General features: G+C 39.5%; 2 long non-coding RNA genes across 2 annotated transcripts; both read left to right on the forward strand.

Moving 5' to 3' along the window:
* Positions 1-3,917: 3,917 nt before the first annotated feature.
* LOC104911590 lies at positions 3,918-8,190 on the forward strand. The gene is made up of 3 exons (XR_004160207.1): positions 3,918-5,046; positions 5,428-5,642; positions 7,014-8,190. It is a non-coding gene; the product is annotated as an uncharacterized LOC104911590 (long non-coding RNA).
* Positions 8,191-8,316: 126 nt separating this feature from the next.
* On the forward strand, positions 8,317-9,729 carry LOC116216767. The gene is made up of 2 exons (XR_004160208.1): positions 8,317-9,021; positions 9,598-9,729. It is a non-coding gene; the product is annotated as an uncharacterized LOC116216767 (long non-coding RNA).
* Positions 9,730-12,663: the final 2,934 nt, after the last annotated feature.

Here is a 12,663-nt window from a genome sequence, read left to right on the forward strand (position 1 = left end):
TCAGTTTGGAAAATGAAAGCCTTCAAAAATAACAGGAGAAATTAACCTATGTAAAAAGTGTTACCATATAACAGAAACAAATTAATGGGGAAAAATCTGTTTATCTAACCATTTATCATTCAGAGTTAATAATCTTAAGATGTTAATTTTGATAGTAGGTAGAACAAATGTTCAGATGGGCATGATTTTAAGTTGAGGGTAGCCGCTCGGATTGGTATGACTTTTAGACTTTCAAAAAAAAGAACTGCTGTTTCCTGGGACTTTTGTCATCTTCTTATGCCATAAAAGTATATTTTGTCCTTTTTAGAAAAAATCTGATTCACACTAGCTCAGTTCAAGGCACAGGTTTCTGATTTTAATAAAATAAAAGAAAACCCTCAACTCCCATTAAAATTAAGACAGTCAAGAAATTTTAAAAGCTAAAGAGCCGTTAACAATGCTTTGAGCTCTGTTTGTGGAAAATAAAATAAAATAAAATAAAATAAAATAAAAAGAAAGAAAAGAAAGAACAGAAAGATTTCTGATGTATTCCTGAGCAGCAAAAGTCTTGAGAGAAGAGAAACACAGAGAAAACAACCAAGTTTTCTGCTTGCGCCTGTCTGAATGGTCAGACCTAGCAGGAAATAAGAAATGAAGGGAAGAGGGTGACATTTGCCATTTGAAACGTATTGTAAATGTTTCAACACCTTCACAATGAGGCACATAACAGAAGCTCAGAGCATCCAAGACCCTTCAGCTCCACAAAATGAAAATGGGCAGCTCGGTGGAGTGTTGCCTTTCTTAAAACCTTTCATGTCTGCTTCAGAGGAATCAAACTTTAAAGAAGAGCAAAGACAAAAAGTATTATTAATAAAACGTACTGACTTATGCACACATCTAGATTGCCCCTCCAAGAGAACCTAAACTGTGAGACTTGTCTATGATGCATCCTTGCAAAGAAGAATTGCCTCATGCAAAAGACCTGCCCGTCAGTGATACAAACCCATCTCTCTGACAGACGATAACCACAGCCACAGGGCATTTCTGCCCAAAACAGCATCACCTGCAATCCTTGTGCATTTCTGCAGCCTGCCTAATGTCCCCGCTTCTTCTCTGCCCATACCTTGAAAAATATAGGCCTCCAGGCTCTGCAATTGTATTCCCCTTTTGCTGCAGTTGTTGTTCAAGGAAAGCACAATCATGTACAGGTGTTCTGCTGACAGGAGCTTCAATGCAGAAGACCCGATACTAAGTCACACCAAGAATCGAGCTTCTCACTACCCCCAGTTGCACCACACTGCACTTCCTCTCCAATGACAGTGAGTACTCAGCCTCTGCAGATTGCCATCTCCAGCACTGCTGGAACCTGTTATCCTTTTGGTTCCCACTTCACCATACAAACATCATTTGGAGGATCAGCACCCAGGTCCTCATGGGCAGCCGGGCACCCAGCCTACTGTTGCTGGTTATCCAGTCAAGTGTCACCCCCTAGCAGACAAATCTATCATGACATGGTTTTGCCAACAAGAAAATCCCCTCGTTGGGATAAATTCTGTGAAATGGCTACATCTGCTGTGTTTTACCACAGTCTTACCAGGCGACCCCAGGAAGCACAAGTGATGTGCTAGGATACGGAGCAATAGCATCAATTTATGCATTTATGCATTTACGCAATATCCATGGAGCAGTAGCCATTACAAGAGAACTTGACCAGCACGTCTCACTCCCACCCATGCAATATGCTTATTGCAGGACTGTCCAGTACAGCAGAGAGGTCTCAGGAGAGAGCTGGTGGAAGGAAAACAGGGGTATGAGGTGTTAGCTTGAGGAAATCCTCAAAATCTACAGAAGGAGCAGCTGGGGACATAGAGAAGGGTGCACGGCCAAAGGTGAGACGTACAGCTTGTATTTGGAGATCATAGAATTTGGGAGGGATATAATGTTCAGGGCAAAAACCCTAAGTGTGGTACAAACAGGGAAATGTAAGAAGATAAATGAGTAGATTGCTCTTAAGTAGGGAAAGAACCAGTTCTCCTCCAATGAGGAATTAGTTCTTCATTGGAATCTCCTGGCTTTGAGTTGTATTATGTACCGCTGCAGACTAAGAGAATTTGATCTAATTTAGCTCTTCAGCAGGAAACAAATCTCTTTGGCAGTATAGTATTTGTTATTCTTGAAGGAAAACTGGGAGATGGACTACTGAACTTCAAAATAAAACTCTGGAACCAACATCATGATTTTTCTTACAGTGTGCCTGAAACTTTCTACCTTTCTAGACTAATAACAAAATACTGTAACATCATCATGTTGTAGAACACACTTAAACTTACATAAATATTATTAGCCAGGGAATTATTAGTCAGGGAAGCTTTGTGGTTTTTTTCTTGTAATTCATTGCATTTCAATTACGTTCTAAGATTAAACTGATCCTATGAATTTGACTATTATTTTCAAAAATTCTTTTACTGACACATGCCAGTTTTGCTTTAAATTCACTTCATTATTTGTTTTTTTTTTTTTAATCATTATTACTGGCATTGAAAAAAAATGGAAAATTATTAGGAAATATCTGGATTTTTCAAATATCTGGATTTTTCAGTATAGCAATCATTATTCAAGAGTCTGAATTTTCCAATTTTCTCACTGTTTTCTCACTATAAACCTTCACAGGCTACAACATACATAATTACTTCCTGTGATCCTTACTGAGGAAACTCTGTGTCTGTCTGCTTTTTCAATTAACTTCAGGGATCCTCCTAGATTTCAGTGGAAGAAAGACTGATCTCTAGTGATCAGGATTATCTCTCCACTGTAGATCATTTCTTATCCACCATCCTCTTCCTCTGGTTGTTTAATCTAGATAATCTAGCCAGCTGTTTATACCCTAGCTATCACCAGGTTTGAATGCCTTGCAATAAAATTAATGGATCAAGGCCCAGTGATTTTTTTATCTCCTTTAATCTTAAATATATAAGGATATCCTTTCTACTTATTAGCTTTGCTGTGATTCCTGATGGAAAGCTGGGGCTTACACATGGACTAAAAGAGCATTGGTTTCTGCAGGATCTTCTGTTCTTGTGGGCTGGCTGCGAGAAAGCCTGAGCCCATCAGCCCTTAAGCATAAACTTCAGTTCCATGTACTTCTACCCTCCCTGATTTTAATATATAGTTGCATTAAAGCACTTTGTTACGACGAACGTCAGTTTCATAAGAAGAATGTTTTCTTCTTCTTCCAAGAAACTCAAACTTTTTTGTGTGTGTGTGCCTTTTTTGTCTGTGACCATAAATATATCCAAGAAAGGCACAGGGAGTTTCCTTTGTTTGCTATTTAAGAGCACACGTATGTGTAAATTATCAGAGAAGAAGCACACAGGGAAAAACAAAGCCTGTCTAACAAGTTGCTTCCAGTAAATGCACCAAAATCATACAAATCCACACAGAACAAACATAAGTAGTTTGTTTATCTCCTTTTTACCACACTATAATAAGAAAAGAAATTGCTAATGGTGCTGATATTTATATTATTATAATTAGATAAATCATCATTAATATCCCCTCTAAATGATCTGGGATACTTTCAACCTCCCTCAAGGGAATTATTTCAACTTCTCTCCAGACTGAGTGGCTGGACTATACATGAAAGAATTTAACAAGTCACAAGCCTTTCTGCAGGAGATGGAGTTTATAGACTGTTCTCCTGGCAGAATTTAAACCAGTTCCTTGAATGAAATAATCTCTATCAGAAAAAAAGGACAGTTTTCCTAGCATATCCAGTCCTGCTCCAACATTGCCTGGTGTTGCTGTGTCAGTCATGGGTGGGAAATATCACAAACACAAAGGATCTGTCAAAATGTCTTTTTCTTTTTCTTTTTTTTTTTCCCCAATTGTTGATGCATTGAATTGGAAATACGCATTTTGAGGTAAAACATGGCATTCAGACACTCCCCTAGGAAATGACTCGATTTTTTTCCCATAAGCCTTAAATCTACTAGCCCATATTTTAAAGTTAAAGTATTCTCAAATACCGTGGAAAGCTTGCAGTCTTCAGATTTTTCATCAGCCTCTTAAATAATTACTGTAGTAGCTGGGGTTTGCCCATTTTCATAGTTCAAATACATATACAAGGTATTTATCTGCTTGTTTAAAATTGCAACAGGAAAAACAGAGCATCTAAGTCATTTCATTTTAACTATATGTAACTATGCTGAGACCACTTACTATTTTTTTAATATCTCTTTTATAAGGTTTTAATGCTTTGCTACTGCTGAAGTATCCCTAGTTGTCCCAGGAAAAGTGTGAAAATAGCATCTGCCCATGTGGGCTTTCCACATGCATTCAGAAGTCCCTGAGAGCTGCTTGTTTATCCTTCGTGGCCACCTGGGTGCAGACTCAAATCTCATCAGCACCCAAGCCAGTTTACTGGTCTTAATCTTAAATTCCTGGTGGACAGTTGTCCTTGCAGAAAGATACTGTGCAACACATTTGATGATATCTGGATAGGAGACATCTGAGATTAGTGAATCTGAGGCACGAATTTCTCTTCCACCAAGACCTCATGCGATCTATCTGTATCTACCTCTCTTAATCTCCCAGTCTCACATCTATCTCTCTGTACCAGATGCTGGCTTAGTCCTATTGTAAATGGGGCACTGAACTGTACACCCACCAAATGGATCAAATAAAATGCCTGTATCACACCAGATGACAATTTGGAAGGACTGTCAGTGAATTTATCCCCACCATGACCTGCTGGTATCAAGTCCCAAATCAGGCTGTGGCCCGGAAATACAGTAAATCTAACTTCACATCTTCTAGTGATGGATAAAAAATGCTATGCAACTTCAATATGAAGTTATTCTGTCGGTAGAAAATTAGGACATCATGAAATACTAACAAGTTTGAATGGTCGGGATTTATACCAGCTTAGGTATTTTCTCTTCAGCTGCAGTCAGTATTGCAATCTGTATTCCACAGAGGGATGGTGAAGGATTCACGGCAGGTCGCGTTGTCACCGATGTGATATGTGGCTGCATAGAGCTCTCAGTAACTGCAGATGACAAAAGTCACGTGAGTAAATATGCATGCATACACATCTACATAAATGCTTCCATAGCCTCTAATTTTTCCTATAGTTATTTTTCCTTGCATGTAATTTACATCAGATTGTTTGAGCCCTCCATTTTCCTTGCCTGCAAAAAAAAAAGCATTCATAAAAACCTGGGAGGAACTGGCTGTTCTGATCCTGAAATATGGCCCCCTTCTGAAAATATCCTCATAATCAGTTCTTTGATGCTACTTTATAAAATTTCTTAGGCAAAAATAATAAAAAAATAAGACTCTGTAAAATACACTGAAGTTGTTCTTCTTGTCTAATATTTCAGGCCCAGAACTGAAAGACTAAGAAGATAGTTTTCAATATTACAGTGAGTTAGCTTTGTTTTTTCCTAGATATAGCAAGCAAAGGCACACAAGAAAGCATGCAGGGATTTTGGGAAGAGGAGGCCATGATCTTCCCACCTTTCACCATGCAAAGTCACAGAAGTGCTTTGCAGAAGTTTGGATACGAGTCCTGTGCTGCAAAACCAGCTGCCTTCAGCACCGATGTTCCTGTGCTAGCTTCACCCTACCACTAGCGAGCGTTCTGAAGTCAAGCACGCTGCCAGGTAATGAACTTTATTGTAGTTTTCAAGTCTTAAATGAAAGCAGTTATCATATTTTGACTTAGTAGTCATTTTTACCTTTTGTGTCAAATACATATCTTGTCTCTCAAGTCAGTAGGAATGTTCTGAGCTTTCATTCCACAGCACTGAAGTTGGTGGAATTTTTGCCATAGTCTTGGATGGGTGTAACAAATGTAGCTAATTCTTTTGAAATTACATTTAAAGTAGATATTAATGTTCAGTATTTTTGCAGGACTTCTCCCTAAATAAGTTATTTGGAAAATAAGGAGCAGGAGAACAGCGTTTTCTTTATGAAATTATGATACTTTGTCAACTTGTCTCCAATTTGTCAACTGTTGGCAAGTTAATCTAAAAAATACCTAATAGATTGAAAGAGCTTTGCGTTATTTTGCTTGAACCTAAAAGGTTTCAGTCCTGCAGTGCTCAAGCAAACAAAAAGGCTGTGAAATTTTCCTTGAATAAACATTTCAGGCTGGTGCTAACTTGTTATTGGTACTGACACATCCCAGCAATTGGCCAACCAAGGAAACACCAGACAAAGAAAACAATGTAAGATGTGCTATAATATATAGTCCTGCCTTTCAGGCCAGTAAGACAAAACCAAACACAGGTTTTGAAAAAAATCACAAGAATTACAGTATTTTTAGGCAGGAAGCACCACTTCAAGATCTGTACCAGCACAGTAAGATCAGTGCTCCTTCAAAGGCACTAAAAAATTGTTACAGTGGAGACCAACAATGGTTTTATGATTATCAAAATCATTTCAAGTAAAGACCACAAATAAAGAGAAAAAACAAGCTCACAGAATATCGCAAAATGAAAAAATAAGTTATCAAGAATATGACAAACTAGAAAAAAATCACATGCCACATAGAGTGGTTTCTCATATTCGTTTTACAGTCATTTAGTGCGAAGTGAGCAAAACAGTTCTGCAAAATCAAAAGGAAGAATGACAAATACTATAAATGCATGTCCACTCTGTGTTCACTGTAAGCTTTAATTTTTCTCCTTTCAAAAGATATAGCCACGGTGCGGATGGGTGATTTCTTTTTCTTTTCCTTTATTTATTATCCTATTCTCTCAAATTAATTCTGTCCTTATATCTTCCTTTCAATTACAACTAGAGTTAATTGAGGGCTGCTCTAAAAGTAATGCTTCCTATTTTATTATGTTGGCCCACAATGTGAGAGGCGGATGTTGGTGGTATGGCGGTAGAAGCTGGACCTTCCTGTCAAAATTCCATTGCATGTTGTTGCCATGTGACGACTGGCAGCAGAAGCACAGTCTGATAAAATGGTATCTGACATGGCAGTGGGATGAAGCAAAGGGGTGTAACTGTATTCCTCTTTGCAGAAGCAGCAGCACCCATTGACATTCACTGACCCTTGCTGAAGGTTTATGGAGACCAAACAGTGGATGTGAGCACGGTGAGGAGGTGGGTGGCGCTTTGCTGAAGCAGTGACAGCAATGTGAAAGGCATGCCATGTTCCATCTTCCAGATGTGCAGATTTTTACGAGTGCAGCATGCAGGCTCTTGCTCATCTCTGGCAAAAATTCATAGTTAATGGTGGTGATTATGTTGAGAAAAAGTGTTTAGTAGATGAGAATTTGCTCTATCAAATAGCATTATTGTGCTCTCTGTATCTGTTGTAGTTTTCATGGAAATACATAGGAGGCATCATTTTCAGAGCAACCTACTTATATTTGGCAACCAGATGTTTTCCCCTTTTCAAAACAGTAGCTAGTATGAGCATAAATGGGATCTAAATTACTTTCATTTAGATATGGCTTTCTGTATACGCTGTGTGCAGTACTGCTTGGTGCATAATCACAATAAAGATAACATCATGGTGTTTGCAACCAATAAATTTATATCTCATCTTTACGAGATGTGCTTAAAAAATAAAATAAAATGAAAATATAACTTAAATCTCTTTATTTCATTTTGGTTATTCAGTCTGTCAAAGATTCCTTGGTGAAGAGAATGCTGTAAAAATAGAAACTGCAAGGCTAAGAAGTTTTACTTCATGGCTTCATAGGCAGGGAAGATACAGCAGAGGCAGAATGGTAGCCAATGCTCACACGGTTCTGGGATCTTGATTTTGAACAGAAATAAATAAGTACTCATGAAAAGCCATAGATGTAGTGGAATGTTAGAGTGAAGAATTGAAAGTCTGAGGACACTGTACAAGTGAATTTAAGAAGGCTGATGGGTACTTTTCATTTTTGTAGATGAAACAGAAGAAATTTATATGCAGAAAGCATATACATATAAATAAGATTCATATCATCACTAGATGAGAGAACCCTACTTATCTTTCATCATATACAGCTTCCTGACTACCCACACCGTGGCCCAGGCTTAAATAAGATCAGCTAATGTATGGAAAACACGAAACTAAAGAAACAATGCTGGTAAACAGACAAGAGCTTTGTGGAGAATTTATAGCCATGACATTGTTTCCTGCCTCTAAACATATATATATAGATAACATTTGGTCAGTGCAGATCAATGTTCAGAAGAGCTTCTTCTCATACTTAGGAGCAGAGTTCATGTTTACTCCACTTAAGGAAGCTAAAAGCTCATCCCTCAGGTTGGACTTCTCATCGCGACAATCTTGACAGCTGTGATTTACCCCTGCTGGAACAGGTGACTAAGGCAAGGTAGATCAATCAGCCTTTGGAAATCCAAGGCTGTTTCATCTTGCTGACTGCAAGGAATTCACTGGAAGAGGGTAGGTGCAGGCACTCAGACCAATCCCACCTGGGCTCTGACCTTCCAGCTAGCTCAGCAGTGCTTCCTAGCATCTGTGCCTCTTTCCTGGCAGCCAATGACCTCAGCTCTGACTTTAGCAACTGCCCTCTTTACCTCTGCCTGATAAAAGTGCCCCATACAATACTCCTACTATGATAACATAAATAGAACCCTATTCATGATGCCTCAACAGTATAGACTACCACACGCATAACAAGCCCGTTCCTTGTCTTCTATGCTTACTTCCTGAAGAATCCCAAAGAACATACGATTCCTCCATTTAGTGCAGCTGAAAAACCGACCAAATGCTCAGAAGTGATAACTGCAACAATAACATCATTCCTCAGACACTCTGGAGCCTATTAGAGTGAACTTTGTTTGTATAGGAAACTAGGGTAATGCAGCACTGCAAAACAATCTTCACTCTCTTCTGCTCCAACCACGAAGCTGCGAGCTTCTACCTGCCATCTCCATACATGGAAGGGAAGAGAAGCACACACAGTTCAAAATATGCAGAAAACCTCCACCCATCAAGGCAGACCTCCAAAGTCTGTGTGCAGTAAGACAACGAACGGGGTTTACTTATCTCCACGGAGCTTGGAAAAGGTAGTATTTATCAGTATCAGTAGTTATGGAGGAGGAATTGTTCTGGAGTAGAGAAAAGCTTAATTTATAGCTATGCGCCCCAAATACCATTTAGCAGGCTAAAGCATGATTAATTTGTTCTGCCATTTTGGGCATAAGAGGGTGTGCTGAGCCCAGATATCTGAGCAGTCTAATATCACTCACTGTATCAAACCATTAAAAGCTCCTTCTTCCAGAGCTCAGCCTATGCAAGGAGGTTACAGTTAGCAATCTACCTTTGGTGTATGATCTTAGATGAAATTTTATCGCTCCTTATATCTATTCATAAAGAACAGAAGCAGTAGCCAGAGAACACACACTTTATTAAGAATTTCCTGGGTCATACATAAATTCTTTTGGTATTGATATTCTTTATACCACACAAAGAGCAGCGTAACTTTATGGTCTAACCAAGGCAATTTCCATGGAGCAGGGAGAAAATGTGTTGGCTTCAGAATCACAGATGCATTATACATTTACACGCAGTATTCCAGTAAGCTTTTTATAAGCCCAGGTATCAAACTGTGATTGATTGTTGTGTTCTGCTCTTTCTGCCAGGGTGAAGATCAGTGGGCCATATTCTACAGCCCTTATTCAGTTGCCTCTCTGTGTTTTACTGCCTAAGTCTGGGAGACATCAGTGAGGAAGCTTCTTTCAGCCAGAAAAGATGAATAAAGACTTCAAAAAATAGCCCTGTACTTGGTCTGCTATCTATTCAAAATGTGTTTAGTCTTGCAGTAACAATATGAAGCTGTAGCTTCTCCAGATCCCCAGTTTCAAACAGCATACATTGAAATGCAGAGGCAGATGAGCAGCAGCAGCTCTTCCTATGTCCCAGGTAGGAAAAGATCAAAACAGGCCCTTTTCTGAAGGGAAGGAAGAGGTCTGGCCTCTTTTCCAAGTGCGTAAAGAGAAAAACATCCCATGTCCTGCATGTGGCAGCCATGGGCCCCTGGGGTAGGAAGGAATGTGAGCGGCCCTGCTCCCCTGGTCTCTGCTCGCAGCTCACTCTTGTACATGGTACAGTGCATGGGATCCATCCTGGGCCAGCCTCAGGATGCTGTGAGCTTTACAAATGCAAGCCTATGCCAGCTCCTTGTGCCCAGTGTAAGCCACAAGCAGATCTCTGCATCATGAGCCAGCTACCATCATCGTACAGTTCAGGGCTGTGGTGAGGGTGGGTGAGGCGGTGGTGAGTCTGGAGGTGATGCATGGATGAATCATGGGAATGAGGTCTGCTTTGGAGAAAAGGTAACCAGAGATAAATGTGAGGGAAAACGTCCTTCTCAATTAGTGCTGAATTCCAGCTATACAGCAAGAAGTGGAAAGCTAACCCAAGCTGTGAACATGAGTAATAAACGGGTACACACCCTTCCAAAGTGGCAGATATTATCCCTACCATAACTTCTGATTGTTTTCCCCATGTTATTACCAGCGACGCAGTCTTATCTGGATGGCTCTGCAGCCAGCTGGCCTTTCTCCAGGCCCCAGCCTCGCATGCCAGGGGAGACAATCAACCCTCCTAGCCAAACTAGAAAAGACAAAAACATAGAGTTGTATTTCATCTGCAAAAATGAAGACAAAAAGCAACCCACGAGTCCCACGAATCTGCCTGATTGACACAAAAACCTGTTCTTTAAAGAGGGTCTGGCAGCTCCAAAAGTGAATGGGAAACCCTCATGCATTTAGGGTCAGGCAGAGAATGGACATCTTGGTCTGGTCCACAGTGGAGTCTGTAGTGGGCTGGAGGGCACACACATGGAACTGTGCCTCCATCAGTCTCTCTTACACTTATTCTCACATTACTGGTGAAGCTGCTTCTGCTTATGGAGGTTCCAATTCATGGGCTGAGAAAGTCCCTCCTTTCCATAGGGAATAATGTTGCTTTTTTTTTTTTTTTTTTTTTTCCTTGGAACATCAGGAAAAATGCCCAAATGTGTTCTGGTTTATACAACAAACATGTAGTGATTTTCATAATTTTGGATGAAATGTATTAAACAGCAATTTACTTGATAAAGATGCAGAGTTATTGGATTAATGCAATGTTCTCATTCTTTCTTACTTTCAGAAAAATTACTTTCAGAGTAATTTTTTTAGTGTACAACTGAGTATCGCTCTGCTGGACACCACAGTTGTGAAGCTAAAAGATATCAGTTACTACATCAAACTTATTCCACTAAGTCTATTTCAATGCCAATCTTACTTTCCCTCACCTTTTAAAAAGTTCAAGATTTCACAATTTTTCTAAAACAGTGTGATCCTTCTCCACTATTTTTAATTCTCTGAAGTGTTTGTGCTAAAAAGGCACTCTTTAAAAAGCTGTATGTTTGGTGCTTGCAATCCCAGAGCGCATTCAGAACAATTCTGCTGAACTCATTGAAATTATCTCAGTATGAATCTGGTTTCAGTGAGAGAGACTTGAAGTAAAACAAATATGTATTTTGTGACTGGTCATCGTCAAGCTAATGTTTTTCATGAGTAAACTCAGGATTTACTCACAACCAATTTCAGTGTCACTGCATCTGCGTACATAAGCGCTATGTTTGGCTCAGGGTCTCCTCAAGTGGTGTTTTAGCCAGACAGTAGATCAAAAACAACACAGATAAACAAGATAGAGATAAAGTATCTTCTCTAGAAGTCTGTGAGCATTTCTACAGAAGAAATACGACCACTAGGATGTTTTTTAAAATGTAGATGTATCATTATTCAGGTGTTTAATTCTCCTCTCAGAGCGTACAGTAACAAATACAAATACGCACTTTTAAAAATCTGGTTAACAATCTTCAGGGCAATTTACTAAACTATGATTTTTTTCAAGGCAAGAAAATTATAATTGCATTCATATTTTCTTATTATCAGCACTTTATATTTTCAGTCAAATGCTCCATAAAACTGAGTATCCTTAGGTCCTGCAGAAGACAGGAGCACCGTGGAGGGACGGTGGCCAAACTGGGCACTCATTTATGCAATTAATGCATAATACACTCACTTATGCAGCTAATCTGTCTAAGGGATGGTTGTACACAATCAGACAATTCAATGGCATAACTGTCAAAGTCATTCTTTTCAAATCTTTAAAAGATGTCTTTTGGGGAAAAAAAAGAAAGAAAGAAAAAAGCTTTTTTGTAAATATTTTAATAGGCATAATGAAATTCTGCCCAAACTATCCACAGAGGACACTCAGTAGGAAACTGGTCAGTGCTTATAGGAAGCCCACTTTCATTAAGACACTGGTTTGCACTCACCATAAACAAGTTTGCTGTGTCTGCTCACACAAACTCTCTTTCCTTCCTCCTGCAATCTACAGCACCTCTGGTACATCTGGAGCTTCTTAATTCATTTATATTCCACACTCTGGCTGCTTACTTCCCTGGCAGCTTTTACCCCATTTCTCACAATGGGAAGAGCTCTTAAAACCTTGTGGGCAGTAACACAACTGCTGGGGCCAGGAAAGGAAATTCGGCTCCAAACACAGAGATGGGGAAGTGTCTGGTGACTGGAGGGATTCATTAGGGAGTGATGGAAAGTGTTAGGGGTGGAAGGAGGAGAGAAGGCGTAGAAATAGAAGGGAGTCAGACATCTGGTTGGAAAACTCAGGAAATGTTAAAGCAAAAAAAAAAAAAG

This window comes from Meleagris gallopavo, chromosome 6 (assembly GCF_000146605.3).
Source record: "Meleagris gallopavo isolate NT-WF06-2002-E0010 breed Aviagen turkey brand Nicholas breeding stock chromosome 6, Turkey_5.1, whole genome shotgun sequence".
In the NCBI taxonomy this organism is placed as follows: domain Eukaryota; kingdom Metazoa; phylum Chordata; class Aves; order Galliformes; family Phasianidae; genus Meleagris; species Meleagris gallopavo.